Source organism: Protopterus annectens, chromosome 6.part0, assembly GCF_019279795.1.
Source record: "Protopterus annectens isolate FY-2018-M chromosome 6.part0, PAN1.0, whole genome shotgun sequence".
NCBI lineage: Eukaryota > Metazoa > Chordata > Ceratodontiformes > Protopteridae > Protopterus > Protopterus annectens.
In genome coordinates, this window is record NC_056737.1 from 730,750,093 (window position 1) to 730,772,318 (window position 22,226).

Consider the following 22,226-nt stretch of genomic DNA (forward strand, 5'->3'; position numbering starts at 1 on the left):
ACTCCAAGCCGGTCACAAGTGGTGTCCCACAGGGCTCAGTCCTTGGCCCCTGTTGTTCGGCATCTACTTCTCAGAAGTACAGGCTAACATAGGAGGACTATGGCTGACAAAGTTTGCAGATGACTGCAAACTGGGAGCCATAGTGGAAAGTACATCGGACACAGATATCCTTCAGAGGGGTCTCACGGAAACTGATAGCTGGTGCCAGAGCCATGGCCTGAAGTTAAATGCCAAAAATGTATAGTCATACCCTTCGGGAAAAACAAGGTAACCCCAAGCTACCATATAGGTGGCAATCCACTATGCACAGAAGAGGTTATCAGGGACCTGGGGACCCAGGTTGACAGTGGCCTTTCTTTTGACACTCACATTGCTAAAGTGGTTAGAAAAACCTTCTACATTGCCCACCTGATCATGAAGGGATTCACATCCAGATCAAGTGAGGTCATTGTTTCCTGTACTCTTCACTTATCAGACCAATGATAGAGTACAATGCCCCATTCGGGATGTATCTCACCCGACACCTGCAGCAATTGGAGAGACCCCAAAAGTTCCTCACCAAAAGGATAAAGGGACTCCAAAATCTGTCATATGCTGCCAGACTGAAGAAACTCCAGCTCTATTCAGTTGCATACCGCCTGCTCAGAGGTGACCTGTGCCTGACATACAAGGCCATGTCCAACCCGGAATTAATGGACATGCTCCACCTCAAAAAATCCAAATCTACCAGATCCAGTAGAGCAAGCGACTTAAACCTTAGCACGGATATAAATAGGACATGCTGGAGGGATAGATTTGTCACCCAGAGACTCCCTATGTTGTGGAATAAAATCCCGGTCCATGTGAGGCACAGCACCTCGCTGGCTCTGTTCAAGAGTAATCTTGACCGGTAGATGGGAGATCGTAGGTTTACCCCGGGAATCATCTCTGTGTCACTGCTGGACAGAGGCACAACAAACTAATGGGCACAGTATTTTTTAACATAAGGGGTGGCGTAAGCCACAAAAACTCTGGGCTAGGCTTATAAATGCCTTAGGGCAGATAGCCTAGTATAAACCTATGAACCTATGAACCTATGAACCATGATGGCAGATAAGATGAGGTTGCACATCTGACATCCCTGCCCAACTGCGAACCAGTGGAAGTCTAAACACCACCCTGGACTCCCTCACCAGTAGGTCCTGGCTCAGAAGTACAGAGGAGAGCCATGACTCAGTGAGTTGCAGGAGGAGAACCTATGTGTGCATATAGCCATTAATCAACCATCTCCCCCACCATGTCTGTCAGCTGCTTTTGTATCAGATATTGTCCCCCCTAATGCTACTATCACCAACTCTGGTGCAGGCTGGATATTTTTTCTTCTACAGTTAATGTATGAGTTGGATAGGTGACCCTAGCAGGCATGTCCACAGATGGGGTAGGTGGTGGTGCTTCATTGTGGGGCATTTGGCAAACCTTGGTGTAGTGACTGCCAGAGGTCTAGATGCTGCTACATATAACTGTAAAATAAATGCAGAAAAAAACATAAAAAAAACAAACCAAACGTATGTAACTGAAAGGTTAGTAACAAAGAGCATAAGAGAGAGAGAGAGACAGACAGACAGAAAAGCAAGCAGAGCACCTCGCTGGCCTTGTTCAAGAGAAATCTTGACCAATGGATGGGAGATCGCAGATATACCCCAGGATTACCATTACCTCACTGCTCAACAGAGCACAGCAAAATAATAGTTATAGTTATAGTTCCCCATATTAAAGGGGTGTAAGCCCAGCTAAACTATGGGCTAGGCTTGTAAATGCCCTCGGGCAGATAGCCTAGTATGAACCTATGAACCTATGAACCTATGAAAACATGAAATAGATACATATTATTCTCTTATAGCTTGGTGGGTGTTATACTCAACACTAAAGTAAACCTGCTCTCTTCAATAGCTGTGATAGCCTGATAAACGGTCTAGGGTGGGAACAGAATGTATGTAAATTAGCACATGCAATATAAAAGGCACTGCATTAACCTACTAAGCTACTTTGACATTACCACTGCTCCCTCAAGGCAAACAACCACCAAGCATTAAACACCCATATTGCTAATTTTGAACTCAAGCTATATGCTTAGTGCATACACCGTCTGTACCATGAATAACTGAGAAGAGGTATGAGATACTCATACCTGTACTATAACAAGCAGGCGTACTTATCCTGATGCCTGGTAAGGCATGCCATCCTCCTCTTATACAACTGTTCCCTCTCTGCTATAGCTTCAGAGGCTGAAGAAAGGGGCAGGAATATTTAAGGTCTGTATGCTACTCAATGGCAGTATGCATGCCTAATTGAAAAGAATTACTTAGAGTACAGTTTGGTGGTCTGGCTGCATCCTCAACTTCCCACTGACCAAAATATTTGGGATGCCATCTCCTAAGGTCACTATAATGATGACAACAGTTCTTGCTAGTACATGGGTTGCTAGCAGCAGCACTGACTGCCCTGGCCAGAGAATTCCATGCATCAATTTTGTACTGGTGGTTCTCATTCCTCTCCTGCAATAAACACTGATGGTGGTCTCATTGGAGGAAATGCAGGACAATTCTGCTTTTTTCTGATTGCACCATCATTGAACCCTGCAAGATACAGTACACACACCAGACATAACTGATGGCTAATTAATAGCAGACAAGTATGGCAGGCGTCTCATCAACACACCCATAATCCATTTTGTGATCTGGCCTACACAATGTAGGGTAACTCATTTACATGCAGGAGTATCATATATGGTACCATGGTAGAATATTAGTACAGTGGACTGTGGAGTGTGAAAAATGTCAGCAGTATATGCACAGTGCAGTCTGCTTATGAGTTATTTACAGAACATGCACTATAGTGACTCCATTTCAGTTAGGTATGATGTAGAATTACATGTTTATTCTATACGTCATACTCTTGACACTATGTACCACTGGATGTAATGTTATTTAACAGGGTGCAATGTGCAGATTGAGCAGTTTACAGGCATTAAAGAAGCCCTCATTTGTTAGAGGCCTGAATCAGCATGGTATAAGCATGAAGACAGTGCGGAGAACCTCATCACACTACAGAAGAGGTTGTAGAGCTTCAATTAGGTGCTGTCAAAAAGGAGTATGAAGGAGCACTGTAATATAAACTGCTTATGATAAATGCATTTTTTTCTGAAATACTGCTTGCAAATGTAGGAAACAAAATGCTCGGTGTGAAATACAATGTGCATCACTTGCAGGAGTAGTTGTTAAATCTTGCACAGGGGACAGAAAGTAGTAGCTGAAGCCTATTAGAGTGTTGTGCAGAAGGACAACTAAGAGTAATGGCAGATACACCTAGCCGCAATTATCGACAAACTAACACCCTATCCTGCTCTTTAAGTGAAAAGAAACAAAACTTGCAGGATGCTTCCTGCAGACAAGAGGATGGTACACAATCCATGCGCACCTTGGCCACCTAGCTTTTCAAGAAAGAAAAGTGCATTCCTTCTACTGGCACACCAATCAGATAGCCTGTTGCATGACATACTACCCCCTCCCTCCTGACCCAGCCATTCAGGTCCCATTTCTGTGCTCTGCCCCTAACGCTTCTTCCTTACAGGTTAGTAAAACAAATGTAGCAAACTGCATGCTACACATGTAATAAACAGTTTCTATAGTTTATACTCTGCCTGCACAGAACATTACAGCACTCAGGTTGTAGTTAAAAAAATTGTGCTTATAAACTGTGCAAAGTGCTTGCTACAGTTTATATCTTGCCTGCAAGGAATGCTGCAGCACTCAAGTTCTAGTTTAAAAATAATCTTTGTACTTTTAAATTGTTGCAAACTACTTGCTACAAATGTAGCAGATAGTTGCTACAGCTTATATTTTGCCTGCACAGAAGACTACAGTGTTCAGGTTTTAGTTAAAAAAATATCTGTTGTTTTAAACTATTGTCAACTGCCTTCTGCAAATGTAGCAAAACAGTTGCTACAGTTTATACCCTGCCCTTCATGGAGTGTTACAGTGCTCAGGTTTTAGTTTAAAAAAATATTTCACTTCTAAACTGTAGCAAACTGTTTGCTAAAATGTAGCAACCAGTTGCTACAGTTTTACATTTTAGACCACACACAGTGTGCTACATTGCTCAGGTTTAACTGCAAATGCAATATCAGCTTTTAAAAGCCAGTATTGCACCAAAGAGTGATTGGGATGATAGATGGCTACCTGGTCGTTCTCCCTAACACTTTATGTACAAGGCAATTGCCCTTTCACTTCACCCTAGCTATGCTACTAGGTTTGCAGCATATATACAGTAGATTTCACCTTGAGAGGGGGGTACAATTGCTAGTATGTTCATCTGCGTGCTGTAGGTTTACTGTTTGTGGGTGTAGAAAACTTGTCTGTGGAGCTTGTAGGCTTGCCACTGTGGAAGGTGTATGTAGGAGAAATATCCTCAGTGGGGTATACAGACAAGAAGAGATACAGTGAGGTACTGAATTGCCGGCTGCAGCCATTTCCACTAGACTGACACATGCATTTTCCATACCCACAGAAATATGCCTGACAAGGATGAGCAAGAGGATACCAGTTTCTCCAGAGGAAGAAAAGCTGAAAAATAAGTTCTCAGATATGGAGAATGAGGTGCTACTGTAGACCTTCCATCTCCATGGCTGGTGGTTCCTTTTGTAGGATGCTGCTTGCTGGGTCTACCAAGACATGGAAAGATCTTGTGTCAGATGTTGATAATGTCATTGGGCAGGACAACATATATGACCAAATCTACTATAGAGCCACAGATATTACCTGTCATGCTGAGAAAAGAGCTGCATCCCTGCATAGGAAGGTAGGTCAGTGGGATGTCAGCCATCATTCGAGCTACCTCTCACAGAAATGGAGGAGTCCCTGGCCTCTGTCAGAGGCACAGCAACATCTGCACAGTTTCACAATGTAGTGCTAGACATCAGAGGAGACCTTCAGTGTGTCCATAAAATAGTATAACAGATACATACCACTAGTAGGAACTGTAATATCTGTATTTACATAGAATTTATCTCCATTAGCCAAGTACTTACTGCCCATCTTAATAATGATATGTGTGTTTTGAGTACCATAGGAACACTGGGGATACAGGTTGCAAGGGCACCTGCCCAAGATAAGGCATGTACTTGCACTGTTGGAAAACACTATAGTATTACACCTGCACTGGGAGACTGTTTCAGGTGGTAGCAATGCTTTCACTGGGATTTATGATTTGTTGTGTTCACAGGTGAATCACTATTTAGCAGCACCACTGTGGAACTTCTACTGTGTGCTGTTGGAGAATCATATACCTCTGATAATGATGGTGGTGATGAGATGGCTGTCAAGGCGTACATAGTGTGAGTGTTGTTCACAGGGAGTGTACCCACTGAATCCTGTATGCAGACCACAGATACATTCTCTGTGCCTTTGGACACCCAAGAGATACACACCACAAAGCACAGAAAGGTTTGATGTTGGCTCTCACAGTCATGGTAGTGTGACCCACCTACAGGCCAACAGGGCAGTGGTATGGCAGGTGCTGTCTATGAAGCCATTACACCACTACCACCATGGATGGTTGCCATCATTGTTGTGGACAGCTTAGATCATGGTCATGTATTTGCACACTGACATTGGTTGTAGAAGCAACTATGCCTGTTGAGTGCATTCCCAGAATTGTGCCAGTCACAACAGTGTCATGCCTGGTAATGCATGTAATTTGCACTCATGAGTATGCCATCATCTATCTAGAGACATGGTAAAACCCATGCAGCTCCTGGCAAAGGTAGCTCTCATGGGGGAGGAGGGTCATGCATGGAATGCCCAACTATCTGCAATGAATGTCCTGGACTTGTCCAATCGATCAAGCCATAATGCTGCATCTGTGACTTAGGAGGTATCCTGGCATACAGACACACATACACCACTACAGCCCCCAGGACATCACATGCTCAGACATGCATTGACACTGACCCTTCACAGAGCCTTCAGCACTAATGCCACCCCCACAAAACTGGTTCATATATACAGTGTATTCTTCCTTTTTCATTGTCTACAGCACTCACACATTTCCCTGTGGAAAACATTGCACACTTATGTACTCTTCCCAGCTTCTGCAAATGATGATACCTGTGTCTTGCCCTTTGTACATTCTTAAATGGGTTGCCTATGTCTGATGTACAGTGTGACCAGCCTATGCATGGGTATACACAGTCCCATGTTGGGACTGCATGGGTCAAAGTTTTGTACAAGCTGTTGCTTCTTTGGTAGTGCCAAAGCATATGTCTAACATGTTCACCTCTTGTTGCTGCTTCCTCATCTGGCTTGGCTTCCACCACCTGGTGAGCTGGGGGGTTGTTTCTCCTCTAATTTCACCCCCCATAACTGCTTTGTAAGTATGATACTGTGTAATATTTCAGATATTAAAAATATTTTAACATGTAAGGTCAAACTGCAGGACATCATCACCTGAAACATCTAAGCAGTGAAAGTGTGCCTTCAGCAGCCCAAAGACAGGCTCCACAATGACCCTGGTTTGTGATAGGGCATAATTATATTCCTGATCTGTTTCTTTCTATGAATTTATGATTAGTGTCATCAGCAAGGGCTCCACTGCATATCCAGCATTGCCAATAAGATGTCCTTGGATGAAGTCACCTCCCCATACCTCTCAACTGTACAAATTTCCACAGAATGTCCAGATCTGTGTCTCATATTTTTGGTGTGTTCCTCCTAAAATCTGTACATTTCTGGCAAATAACTGGCCCCCCCTTAAAAACATTTGTAGAAATAACATGTATCACCAATTACCATGCCTGGTAGCCATGATAACTGCCTAGGTGACCTGATGACATGTTGTAAATGATACCCTGTGTGTTACAGACCATATGGCAATTAATGGAGTGACATCTTTTATGGTTCATATATCTTCCTGTCAAGTTACCAGGTGGGGCCTTCATTTCAATCTGGGTGCAGTCTATGGTACCCAGTACCTAAGAGAAATGGTCTATAGCATGGAAGTCATGCATGGCATTTGCTGTTTCTTTTGTGGTATGTGGAAACCACATATGTTCCCCTACATGCTACAGCATTACATTGAAAAATGGATGGTGTATTCTCAAGGCAAAGGCCTGAGAAACCCCCACTGTGTCCCCAGCTAGTCAATGAAAGGTCCTTGTAACTAGTATATGTAAAGTCAAACATAGCTTGGCATTTACTGTGATAGGTAATTCCATGACTCCCACAAGCCTGTGGATGGGGCTGACACATCTATCAGCTTCTGCATTGTGTCCCTCTCCACAAGGTACTGGTCCACAATGTCTGTGCTGTGGAGTCTATAAAATGTTAAATGTGGTTGGGTGATATGGCAACAAGGCACACCACTGTAGCTCATATTGTCAATAATAGCTTCTTGCATATGCACACTAACTAAGGTTGTGGCACTGTAACATATTTCAAAAAGAGAAATCCATAGTACCCCTTGAAGTCTCAGAAAAACCCAGTATGCAACCTATACTGGGGCAAAAAGAGAAATCTGTGATATCCCTCAGAGTCTCAAAAAATCCCAGTATGCAACCTATACTGGGGCAAAAAGAGAAATCCATGGTATTCCTTGATGAACATTCAATGTAACATATTTCCACACTTCAGTAGCATGAACACAAAGATTTGGCTGCAGTCACAATCACTGGTGTCAAATTTATACATTTCTGAGTTGCTCCACCATCATAATTCACTTTGTTTACATACATGACATACCTTATTCTAATAATATTGTTCTATTTCTACACCCATTAGAATAATAACACAGCCAGCTCTCCCTGCTGCTTGCTATTCACTGCTTGCGGTATATGTATATCTGAATTGCACACACCCTGTGCAGGGTCACTCATCCATCAAAACTGCCTACCATACTATTGGTAAGATTTTTGAATGCCAGAGCATATTTTATAAAGTGAATCACATAGTTTTTTTACACTGTTTAGTTAATTTATGAATTGTTAGTGTCAGGATCGGCAGGTCTAGAGATCCATTCAAAAGGGTATGTTCCTTCCCATTTGATTTTTTTAATATGCTGCAATAAAATAAATAAATAAACTTTCACTGCTCTCAGGCTAGTATTAATAAATCTCTGCAACAAGATGCAACTTCTCTATTTGCATTCTATAAATTAAGATTGTTCTAGTTTGAATCCCCTTTTATGATAATGTTCACCACAGCTGCCCAGCCTTATTCAAGTTTTATTAAAAGGATGGCTGCATTTCACAATGGTTTCATAATTAAATAATTACAGTAGAACAAACTCGCTGGATAGTTCCACCTCTTAAAAAAGTAGATTCTTGAACAGATATCCCAAGCCTATTTTCCTATTATATAGCTCACCTCCTGGTGCAGTCTGGCATGCTTTCTTCTGATGTCTGTTCCAGTGATGTTAATGATGTTTATACTGTGTATTTTATTACTGTAAGTAAATATATGTATCACTATAAACAACTCATTTGCCACCTGCCTGTCCCAATTGTTTTTATTTTCAGTTTCTGACCCTTCGTTTAATTTCTTCATTATCTGTGCTAATGATCTATTAAGTGATCTTAGCCCTTCCCAAGCTGCAAAATGTTGAGAAATAATGCTTTCGTACCAGTAATTGGTACTATGTTTCTCGGCTGGCACTATCCTATATGGACTTTTGTCATACTCATTTGCAAAATAATTTGGTGATATGAAAACAAGTCTGCTGAAAATTAATACCGGAACCTGTTTTAGTTGTTTGTAATTAACTGATTAGTTCTAACATGCTCTTTCAGGAAAGCATTATTAAGGATACAATCGTACTGGAACTTGAGATGCACCACACTACCTTTATTGTGAATGATTCCAAGCTGTGTTTATGGCAATGTGCACTGTACAGGGACTGCATTGTACAGTGCTCATAATCAAACACACACAGATACTGATAGAAGAAGACCTATTGTGTAACAAGTCCACCTGCATGATGTAGCTATGCCTTAGGAAACTGTGCCACCGCACACCTTCCTATCAGTCCTTCTAAGTCTCCCATGTGTCAGTGATCTGTATTTCCTTTCTTCACCATTAACACCATTTTTGCATCTGTGTTATCGAGTAGCATTTTCCTCTTTGTAACAGTATTAAGTTAAATCCTCCATGAATGTTGCATATTTCACCTACTAGCAATATCCCACTAGGAATATCTCTTTCTCACCATCTGTGCATTTTTGATTGATCAGAGGAGTTGAGTGTTAACAAGGAACATCCACTTCAGGGTAAATGACTCATGGAGGCTTGGATCAGAGCCAGTGGGCAGTGCCTACTCTTAAACTATAAATAAACTTCTGGGCTGGATATGACACAGATTTTGCACACAATTCCCAAATATGGCAGGGGTCAGCTCTCTGATACAGAGCAGCTGGTCACTGATAATGATGCATGATCTATGCTCAAAACATTGACAACAAACTGCCAAGGAAGATAGAAGTGATTAGGGGAAACAGATTGTAAAGATCCCTAATGAGGTTCACTTCTTAGTGACGCAGACCAGCAGGTTAAACATCCATTTGAGGGCTAACATGGGTCATGCAAGTCAACTTGAGGCAGCAGGGTGCATGTTAAAGCATACTTGTGGTGCCTATAAACAACTTAACAGCAGCTAGTACATGCTAAAACCTAGTTCTGAAAAAGGAAGGCATTATTTGGAGCAAAAAAGAAAAATCCTTCACTAGCTAAGAATGATGCATGACCAGCACCTTGCTTTCACTATGGTGTTGGGATGGCTATGTGACTGATGAACAGGAGTCTAAAAATATGAACAGGAGTGTAAAAATTATATATATATATATATATATATATATATATATATATATATATATATATATATATATATAAAACAACTGCCCACATCCACAGATTAGTATTCCTCATGCTGATTGCTACTAGCTCAGCCCTGCCACACCATGGACATTCTGTCCCTATATAAAATCATTAGGTGATTGAGCGAATGGGTCATTACTAAGCCAGTCATGCTCATCTCATCATTTGCGAACAGTATAGCAGATAAATACTGTATTCTAGAAAAAGGCTGAACACGTTTGGAGTACTTGTGATAAAACTATGTGTCAGTAATGAGTGGCATAACAGTTTCTGGGGACAGAACTTTTTTTGCTTTTTAAGTTATTTTCCTGTACCATGAAATATCTTGATGCCATTCTGGGTGAGCTGATGATTACATTTATGTGGCAGCTGTTATTAAACATATACAAAAGCAGCATTAGACATTTAGCTGGACATACTTCCATATACAAAATTAACAGTTTAGCAGCTGATGTATTGTTGTTTGTGTCCCCGAGACTTGGATTTGTAATATTCTGGTTATGTGCCTAGACATATTGTAGAATAACTCAGCACAGCTACCACTTGTACTTCTGTTATGTCCCTCACAGTGATGTCCACTTTGAACTGACCAGTGGCAAAGAGATGCAACTCATTTACCCAGTTTCTACTTATACACAAATGTTTACAGGGGCTCACTTTGAGAAATTGTTGAAACTCCAGTTCTATTACATAGTGAAATATCCATTGTTTCTTTCAAGGAAGATATCTTTTTATCCCCATGAGTCAGGTTAAAATTAGGCATAACAATGTACCCAAAACTCTAGTCATAGGTGACTCTGTAGTCAGGCACACTGATGTTCCACTCACCAGGCTAAACAAGGAGAAAGTTACTGTCAGCTGCCAGTTGGGTGCCAGGATCCGCCACATAATGCACGTGCTCAGTTCACTCCACAAGTACAAATATGACTGTCATTGTCCATGTTGATGTGAATGACCTGAGACATACCTCCCTGAACTACATGAAAAGAGACATGGAGGAGCTCTCCAATCTTGTAGCCCAGGCAGGTATGACCCTAGCCCTGAGTAGCATCCTGCCATCACCTAGAATGATACCACAGTACAAGGACAAAATGACTGACTTCAACAATTGGCTAAGCTTCTGGTGTCATTCTAAGAGGATCCAGTATCTGTCTGCCTGGGAAGACATGATCGACAGACCACGATGCTTTGCCAGAGATGGCCTGCACCTGTTGCCCTTGGGATTCCAGATACTGGCTAAGGCTCTTGCCACCCATATAGTGCCTTTTTTAGGCAAGGTTCAAATGACAAAATTCACCACCATAACAGGTACAAGCAAGCAAAATCTGAGGGTAATGCTACTCAATGCTAGAATTCTAAACCTCAAAATGTACTCACTCGAGGCACTCCTTAAAATGGATAACATCAACATCTGTGCAGTGACAGAGACCTGGTTCAAGGCTCCAGAGAGCACCCCCGCATTACCAGGCTATAATTCATACCACACCTTTCAGCCATCTAACCTGGACTGAAACACTAAAGGCGGAGGCATGTCTATATTCATTAAGGATATCCACACCTTCAAGCTAGTTGCTCAGCATAATGCATCTGAGATTTTCCAAGTGCAACTAACTCTGGGCAAGACTGCAATCCAAATTGTATCTTGCTACAGATCCCCCACCATGCCCCAGGATTCCCACTCCTCATTTCTTGATACACTGAAAAATATTAGGGTACAACCCAACACCCTAATAATGGGCAATTTCAACTACCCCACCATTAACTGGGAAAACTACTCATGTACCAACTCTTTTGCTCAATGTTTTCTGGAATTCATAAATTCCAATGTCTTGGATCAACTTATCCACACCCCCACCAGGGGCAGCAATATCCTAGACCTGGTCATTACCAACATGGGCGACTGGTGTTCCACACCAGAGGTCAATTCCTTGTTGGTCAGATCCTACAACAAGCTAATCACCCTAGACATCCAAAACCCACCCCCTCCCCCCATTAGGGAAACCACCACAAAAAATTTCTCCAAAGCCAGCTTCACGCTTCTTAAGACTAAAGTGGCAAACTTCACGACACCCATGCAGACCGGCAATAGAGGTATGACAGTTGAATCCTACACAAATGCACTTTAAAAGCACTTACACGAGTGCATAGATCGTGCTATCCCTAACAGAACCAAGATGCTATCCTCCAAAAAAAAGGAAGCCAATACGGTGGTCCCCTGCCATAAACAAACTCTACAACAGAAGAAAGAAACTGTTGCAAAAAAGAGTAAAATCCCATGATTGAAGGAACTCCCTGGTCAGCCTCAGTAGGAAGCTGAGATTCCTCATAAAATCCTCCAAAGCTAGTTATGAAAACAAAATTGCCACTGATTCTAAAGACAACCACAAAACATTCTATAGCTATGTCAAGAGTCTCAATGATAATACTCAAGTCTGCTCTGAGTTACAGCACAATGGCACTAAATATACAGAACCAACTGATATTGCCAACATTCTGGCAGATAGGGTCAGTGCTAACTTTACCTCCCTCTCACCCCCTAAAGGGCCCATCTCTATACTGGAAGAATGCAAAGTTCCTGTAATCATGGCTGCACAGGTAAAAAACACACTCTCCAAAGCCAAGAACACAGCATCCATGGGACCTGGCAACATCACAGGCTGCATTCTATATGAACTACAGAATGAAATGGCACCCCCACCTAAGTACCATATTCAATCATAGCCTCACCTCAGGCTTTGTGCCCACTGAATGGCACACAGCAATGGTTATCCCACTCCACAAAGGGGGAGCTACCACGGACTCCGGGAACTACTGCCCCATTAGCCTGATGAGCCTGGTCTGCAAGGCCATGGAATGTATCATCATGGAACTTATAAACAAAGACATTGGTAATCTCCAAACCCTGGACCCCACCCAGTTCGGGTTTGTAAAAGGCAGATCATGTCTCCTAAACCTGATAGACTTCTTTGAAGCAGTCACCAAAGCCGTAGACAAGGGTAAGTTGGTTCACACACCCTATCTAGCTCTCGCCAAAGCTTTCAACACCAGCCCCACTCTGGAATTATAGATAAACTCACTAAACTCGGTATAAATCCCTATGTCACAAGATGGGTTGCCAACTGGCTCACTGACAGAACCCACACTGTGAAAGTAGCAGACTCCAAATCTGACTTCAGACAAGTGACAAGTGGAGTACCACAGGGTTCAGTCCTGGGTCCTCTCCTGTTTGGTATCTACTTCTCTGAAGTACAGGCTAACACAGAAAGTCTTTGGCTAATGAAGTTTGCAGATGACTGCAAACTAGGAGCCATAATCAAAACTCCTAATGATGTGGACATCCTACAAAAGGGCCTCACTGAGACAGATGCCTGGTGTCAAAGCCATGGCCTCAAGCTCAATGCCAAAAAGTGCATTGTTATCCCCTTTGGTAAAAACTCTGTGCCTATGAACTACCACATAGGCGGTAGTCTACTTAACACCAAAAGTATGATAAGAGACCTTGGGACACAGGTGGACAGTAGTCTCTCATTTGATAATCACATCACCACAGTAATCAAGAAATCCTTCTACGTGGCACACCTCTTCACAAAAGGTTTCTCATCCAGGAAGAAAGAGGTCATTGTTCCCCTCTACTCATCACTCATTAGACCCATTATAGAGTACAGTGCTCCTTTTGGTATGTACCTCACAAGACATCTATAACTGGAAAGGCTGCAGAAATACCTCACAAAGAGGATTACTGGTCTCAAACAGATGCCCTACGCAGACTGTCTCAAAAACTCCAGCTTTACTCGGTTGCATATCTCCTACTCAGAGGCGATCTCTGCCTAACATAGAAAGCTATGTCAAACCCAGAGCTGTTGAACATGCTCCACTTAAAGAAATCCCAATCCTTCCGAGCTACACGCTCTAGGGATCTAAATCTTGTCACCACAATAAACAGAACATGTTGGAGGGATAGATTCCTGTCCCAGAGACTTCCCATACTCTGGAACGAACTACCTATCTATATCAAACAAAGCTCCTCATTAGCACTCTTCAAGAAAAATCTTGATGATTGGATGGGAAATAGGAAATTCACCTCGTGGATCACTTCTGTGGTTCTGCCTGACAGGAGCACAGGAAAATAATTTTCTTGGGTGGCGAAAGCCAGGGTACCTTTTTGGCTAGGCTTATATAGGCCCTAGGGCCAATAGCCTAGTACCTACCTATGAACCTATGAACAGGTCTTTAAACTGGCTAGTCTGGTCTTATTAACATTTAAACATTACAGTGATGTTTAATGAGTACACATTTAAATGAGCATTTTGGGATTAATCAGCATTGATAAGTCACCTATATCAGTTGTTCTGTGCTTTTTGTGTCTCTGGGTAAATATGCCATACCATTAATGCCACCTATTCATAAAACTGATGTAAACTCATGATTAAAAGCATCTTTCCTTACTTTGCTTTAATTGTCATTGGAAAATGATATCAGTCTTTGTTTTTTCTTGAGGCTAACATGTATAGTAGTTACTCACTGCAGGCAACTTGTTTTGTAATCAGCTAATAGTCCTGGTGACCTCATACTGAAATCTCTCATTCTCTTTTACTCTTAGTGTTTTGCAGGGACTCAGATCAGATGCAGTACTTTAGGTATGTTAACTGCAATTACCTGCATTTACAAAGTCACTGCACCTTTCCTGCTAATGCAGCAATTGATATCTTCCTTTCAACAGTGAAGCACAAATGTTATACGTTTGCATTCAAAACATTTTTTAGAAAGTGTCAATAACCATGAGAATGTTAGGTGCAGAATTTTATTATATAGGAGAATATACAATAATCATAGTTAAGACACTAGCTTCTGCCTTAATCAAGTATTGTACAAAAAGAGTTACAATGTAATCTCAGTTGATTCTGAGGATCTCGGTGGGTTGGTTTGTGCTATATTTTGTACAGTTCTGTTTTAGCCCCTCTTTTTTATTTAGTTTATTTCATATGATTTGGTGTTTTTCTTTGCTGGACACTGTCTTCACGCAACACTTCAAACAAAACTTCACAGCACATATTGAACTCTGGTCTATCACATCCAGTAATCAATCTATTGGGATCTGTATGCATTAAGTGCACCCTCATTCTGCCCCAGTTTTCCTCATGACAGATTGTTTTACTTCTTTTTCAGTTGAATATGGCTTCTGGCTGTCAGTAATGGTACTGTGTTTGGTTCTAAGACTTGGCTTTAGACCACTACAGCTGAAGAGTGACCCACTAGACGCACTCCATTTGTCCACTGCAGTCTCTCTCAGAGGGTGTAAGCATCTTTTTGCATGTCACATTCTCTGTCAAGCCCACAGATGGGAGCTACTATCCTTTGCAATTTAACAATGTGTCATGCTCATAGAATAGGAACATAATCCAATGAAAGCTTGAGCAATATCTTTCTAGCTAACTCTATTGACTTGACACAAGGGCTTTTCTTTGAATTCATGTCACCAGTTCCTTAGATAGATGGGTTACTACTGTAGCAATAAACAAGCTTAGCTCGTGCTGTACTGAATTTATAGTCTAAGTGATGTCTAAAATTAAATATAATGTAAAACTCAGCAAATACTCTTTCCTAGGGATAGAATGGAGCCAAGACTGACTAGCTATTGGATTACTGACCATGTTCTGCTTGATTGTATAAATAAAATAGTTAAATACTTACCAGATCTCAAAATGGAAATAAGAAATGATAACATCCAAGTCTATTAAATGGAAAATAATATTTCTGCTTTTCTCACCCAAGAAACTTAAGGGATACTAGTCTGGTTAGCATGATACTTTTTTACACTAATTACACTGAATAGTTAAGATTTTCTAATGATCTTTTTCAGCTTTAAGAGCTCATAATGTTGCCCTAACATTTGGTATAAATTACCTGTGAAGAAATATAAATTACATCATCCTCTGAATTAGTACATTTCAACTATGAATTTAAAGATGTATCTGCATGTCTTACACAGGTTTCTACATGAGCCACAGTAGCTACCTCCATAGTATCCAACAGAGTAGAAAAAGGAACCTACTGTTGCTGGTTATCCATCCAAAGGTTAATTGGGTTTTTATGTATTTTATAAAAATGAGACTCCTCCAATAAAGAAAGGATGGTGTAATAACACTGAATATTAGATTTCAGAATGGTTCTGAAGGAGGAGTCTGTAACTTTATTACTTGGATTAGGGAAAATTTAAAAATCAGACATTATATTTAAAAGAAAATAATTAATGTAAACTACAAAAGAATCTAGTCAAGAGTTGAAGTGTTTCTTATTATAACAGTAAGTATAATTCTTTTAAATCTGATTATTGGTGACCCATGGGTCAGCTAACTGTTCTTTATTCATGCCATCTAACAAAATACTTCCATACTTAAAATAATAAGAGAAGTTAGAAGGAACACTTGTTATTGAGAGTTCTTTGCTTCTTCTTCCGGCTTTTCCCGGTTAGGGGTCACCACAGCAGATCACCTGTCCGCTCATGATTGGCAGTGGAGTTTTTACGGTTTCGACTTGCCAGCCCGGCACCCAACCTTCCATGGAAGGCACACACACGCATGCACAGGGCCAATTTAGAGTGCTCAATCCACCTGCAGCATGTCTTTGGGATGTGGGAGGAAACCGGAGCACCTGGAGGAAACCCACGCGACCACAGGGAGGACATGCAGACTCCACACAGAAGGCAGCCCAGCCGAGGATTGAACAAGAGAACCTCTTGCTGTGAGACGGCAATGCTAACCGCTGTACCACAGTGGCCGCCCTTTGAGAGTTCTTTGTTAATAACTAGAATGTCCATATTTTTGCCTCATATTTTTGTTCTGTTCCTCAGAAAATTTTGGTTTTCTGGCAAATCATTAACAAATCATTGTAGATGGAAGACAGAAAATAATAACAAACCTTTGAGTTTCAGACTTCATACCCTTCAGAAAATTCATGCTAATGGAAAACCTGTTGGTCTATCAACCTTCTAAGTTTTTAAGAGGAATATTTAAACATTGCCCTTATTTTTGCACCTTTGTGCCCCTCCCTGCCCCTCTGTCATGAATGGCTTTGTCCAGATTTCTTGCTCTAAGAGGTTGAGAGGTATGTAACAGACATTAATGCTAATCAAGTAATGTAAACTTAGAGATATATTCTCCTGAAACTTCTCTTACTTTTAAAAATGTTTATATATTGTATCTAAACTGAAATTTAGAGAGTAATATAATATCAAAAGTAACACTACTTTGACTTTCATACCATATAATATCTGGCTGCAGTCATATTGCAGTTATTTAAAATCAAAATCAGCACCCCAGCACTTTGACAGAAACCTCCATTAGCATATACACTAGTGACCCATTTATATTTTTGAATAATTCAGACATCTTATTCTCAAATATGTGCTTTCTATGCAGAGATTATAGATGCAGGCTGATTATTTAAGTATGCTAAATCTCTAGCTATGTTAGCTTTCGTTTACATACCATTAATACTAATAGATGGTCATTCATATTCATCCTCCAGGCCTTCTTCCATGCACAATGAGCAAAGCCCTGATTATGACCAAGATGACTCAAGTTTGAGTAGTGGCTCGGATGCTGGAGGAGACAGTTAGTGATGGTTGGGAGGTAGTGGTTGATGCCAGCCATCTTGGGGGGGATCAGTGATCCAACTGGCTGCCTTCAACTTGCAAGCAGAGGATTACTGTCGACAGGGATGTAGGCTTGACACTCCTAAGCTGGTGATGGTAACTTTCCCTGCATATGTGTGGGAACATGTAAGCACAGAAATGAGTATAGGAGGCCCTCCTAGTAGCACAGGCATTCACAGCAGCTGAAGGGGTGTGGTTAGGACTAGTTCCACCTGAGCAGAGTGTGTGTGTGTGTGTGTGTGTGTGTGTGTGTGTGCGTGCGTGCGTGCGTGTGTGTGTGTGTGTGTGTGTGTGTGTGTGTGTGTGTGTGTGTGTGTGTGTGTGTTGGGGGGGGGGCTGAGGCAGCAATAGAATTGCTTGTGATAGTTTCCCTCCATTGTGGGTCTCTTGGGTTGCTAGTCTGGGCCATCTGCTATGTGGATATATTCACTAAGTGCTGTTGACCATTATTAGAACTGGGCATCAAGCTGTCTTTGTGCCAGCCTGGATGACAGCATTTCTACTGCAAGGCAAACTTGACATTTGTGGAACTTCTTGTTCAAAACTCCTTTGAGTCTTGACTCTAGACACCTGTGACTTTTTTAGGTATATTAAAAATCTGTGGTGTACAGTCCCAAATAATTGTCAACCTTGTTAGAACAAAAACTTACTTTTACCTTTTTTAACTAAAATTATTCTCTTTCTTGTGCAAAATATTCTCATAACCTTGACTACTTCTGAGGGAAAGTCTAAGAACAAAGGTTGAGACTCATAGGCAAGTGCTGTGTGTCTGAGTAGCACTAAATACCAAGCAGCCACAGCTCATATCACAATGGGGCCTATAGCCATTTTGATATGTAGTACAGCTTGTGTAGCAATGGTAGGATAAAAAAGGATTGCCTAGTAAAGCAGTGGAGCTGTGTTATGGGAAGAAGCAGTCTTAGGCAGGTGCAGTGGTAGAGTTGTGCAAAGTACATGCAACCAGACTGCTGGATGTCACAGGAAGGGTAGGCAAGCATGCCCAGGGCTAACAACCAAGTGCCACATTACTACAAGATGTACAGTTACAGATAACCCAAAGTGCTAGCCCAGTTCATCATGTAAATGGGAGAAAAGTGGAGACAGGAAAGTTAGAAAATGGGGACTAGCAAGCAGAGGAAAATAAGAAAGAAGAGCAATATGAATGAGAGCTGAGGGAAGAAGGACCTCTTTTTGTGGAAAAGACTCCTATTTCTAAATAAGAAGGTGAAATTTAGGTGAGGAAGGTAGTGAGAATCGGTTGTGGGAGGGATACTCAGAGAATGGAAGATAGTAGAGGTAGACGAACAGACATAAAATGCAGGCATAGTCAGACAGGTATGGTGTTCACATAAAGGTGGGGATAACATTGGATGGACATAGATATACAGAGAGTGGATATCTGGTGATGGGAAGGGTGGCATAGCAAAAAAAGTATGGACAATGACATATAAGGCAGGAGAACACCTGGGTGGGGTACAAAGTGGATGTCAGGCTGGCCTGCATCTGGTGGCCAAATGGTCGGGTTCTGCCAGTGATACAAAATGATGATCTTTAGCAGGAGGGCCTCCACAGTTCAGTGGTAGGTATACAGCTATCGGCACATCAGTGATGATACCAGCCTCCACAACAGCTTCTAGAAGAGTGCAGGAAACTCTTCTGGGTCACCATCTGAAGAGGAGCCATGACAGACCTTCCAGAAAAGTGGCCACAGAGGCCACCAAGAAGCCCTGCAAATCACATTTAGCAGACTGACCTCATTTCTCCTTCTGAGGGGTGGACCTGGTGACAACTGGTGTTCTGTTGCCAGAGGTGCTAGTGGACAGGCTGAGGTAACTACCACTGCTCCTCTTCCACAACCGCAAATGGACCTGCAGAAGGATGAGAAAGAAAAAAGGGAACACATTAGTACATGCATATGGTACATATAAAACTTCAGCTGTACAGTGCAGTAGTGCACCCAGCATATGCACCCCTCTGCTGTGAGAGGTTCTCTTTACAACTATGAAATCTCTCAATATTAACCTGATGGTCCTTGACTGCAGTAAAAGGAAGTGGGAAAAACTCAGTTCACTGGTGGACCTGTTAAGAGAAGAGGAAGAAAAAATAAGGCTTGTAGTACAGTTCTGACTCTCTCTCTCTCTCCCTCTCTCCTTAACTGCTGCTCCCACTCTTGAAACAGGTCTCTGTGGTGCCACCATAGATCACTATATCAATTGCTGCACTGTTCACCAAAACAGGTGATGCCAGTGAGATCAATCACGATCTTGGAAAGGTAATGCCAGATGTCCGACTTGTAGAATGGGCCCTCAGAATGGTCCAGAAGGTGCTCTTAAAAGTCCTAATGAAGATAAAACATGAAAATCTTGCTCTACATCAGATATCAGCAGGAGACTTCTTGCTTCTAGCACTTGACAAAGCACTGGTTCAATTAGGGAATAAAATGGTAGCCATGTGCATAAAGACACGTTCCCATGTCATGTTGTGCTACCAGATGTCAGTCACCAGCAGCGTAAATAGGGTGGAACGAAGGGGGCAACTGCTCCAGGTGCAAAGTATTTAGGGGCATGATCTGCCATTCAATTCCCTTCACTGTTTAAGTGCATACTGGCTTTTAAATGCTGGCATTGCATTTACGGCCAAACCTGAGCACTGTAGCACTGCATGTGTGATCTAAACTGTAGGAACCGCTTGCCATATTTAAAGCAAGTGGTTTGTTACAATTTAAAAGAAAGAAATTTTTTTTAATTCAAGCCTGAATACTGTAGTGCTCTCTGCATGGCATAAACTGTAGCAACCACTTGCTACAGTTTAAAAGAAAACAGGACCTGGATGACCGGTTAGCTCCTGCATTTCCAAAGCATTAGCCAGCAGAACATGGACAGTTTTTTTTTTTTTGCTACTCAGCAGTGTTGCGGGGTGCCATATGGAAGAATGGCTCTGGGTGCTAGATGCCAGCTATGCCTCTGTCTGTCTGTCACAGACAACTGCAGTACTACAAAGCAACACATGCTGCCTGAAGTTCAAAGACAGGCACACTAAATAAATGTTTTCATTAGCATAACCACCACACTAAGCAGTACTTATTGTCATGATTTAAAGTGGCAACATTTTGCAAGAATATTTTAAGAGGAGCAATTATGGAATCAGATATTTACAGACTATGACTTTGTACTTTGAGATATGCATACTGAAGGAATACAGGATGCCTGGTGATATACCTCTGAATTGTGCTCAGCACCCATGATTAATGTCAGCAACAGGGAGAAAGAGGAAGTGGTGTATATAGGTGTGGGAACACACCAAGCTAGCATGACAGTAATGCCCATCTGCTGATGAGTACACCATGGGCTACATGCACCTAGGACATGACATGCCACACAAGGCACAACAACAATGTCCGATATATATATAGAAGCATTTTAAGGGGAAGGGCAGAGTGTACAGAATACTACAGGTGGTCAATGATTTCTTGCAAGAAGGGGGGTCTTTACAATACATCCTTTGCTGCAGTGAACACAGGAAGGGGGGGATGCCCACAGCACTACAGAGTCAGCTAACTGGTCACCAAATAGGGGGACGGGAGAAGCTATCCACAGACAAGTGTAACCCATAGTTGTACAGGTCATGCCAGAGGCCCATGAGATTCACCACCCAAGAGAATAAGGTATTATTATAGGCCCTTAACTGACATGACATGTGCATCCTATGCAAAGATAACATGGACAAGGTTTATCATAAATATGTGTGGTGGGAAGTGGTGCAGGATCACAGTGCTGTGAGAAACAGGTTCTACTTTAGAAGCTCGAAACTCCAAATTCTTGAATTTTACAAGATCAAGCCCAAGCGCTAGAACCTCATAAGACTGAAAACACAAAACACAAAACACACCATACACCTACTTTTGCATGAGGGCAATCCCTTCTGCACCCCTATGAGGAGAGGCTGTGCCCTCCACACCTCCAAATACTTATATATTCTAACTTGGAGATTGCACCACAGTGGGCAAAAGACCAATACCCCAATCCACTCTGTGCCACAATCCTGCACAGTCCAGGTCCCAACAAAAGAAGCACTGTTCCATTTCTTTTTGCTAGTTTGACCTGATGAGATTTGATCATTTGGGCTCAGTCTTGTAAGATTCAAGTATATGAAGTTTTGAGCTTCTAAAGTAGAACGGGGTGACCATAATAAGTCTCTGTAACATGTAGCAAAGGGTAACCAATATGATGCAGCATACCAACAGCAAGGCATAGAGTATCACCAAGGACATGATCACCACAGGAGGTGGCCTACCAATTCAGAAGTGTTTCACATTGATGGACAAAATTTTAGTGTCCACTCCATGTCTAGGGAGAGATAGCAGATCTTCATTCCAAATGGTGGCTTGAATGTGGGAGTTGTAGTAGCCGTGACCACACATGTAGTCTGTAGGGGATGTTGTACCAGGTCAGTAATACCCATTAAATTTCCATGTTGTACAATGCATTGTATATGTGGCAGGATTTATTCACCAAGAGGCTTCTGCATATTTGTCCTCCAGGTACATGTTGGCTGTAATTGCAATGCCATGTACAAGATATGTATCTCATCAGATGCTATTCCAATATTTTGTCATCTGCAACTGTACCTGCTTTGTACTGGAGGTATATGCATGAGTGCTGCTACAAGTATCT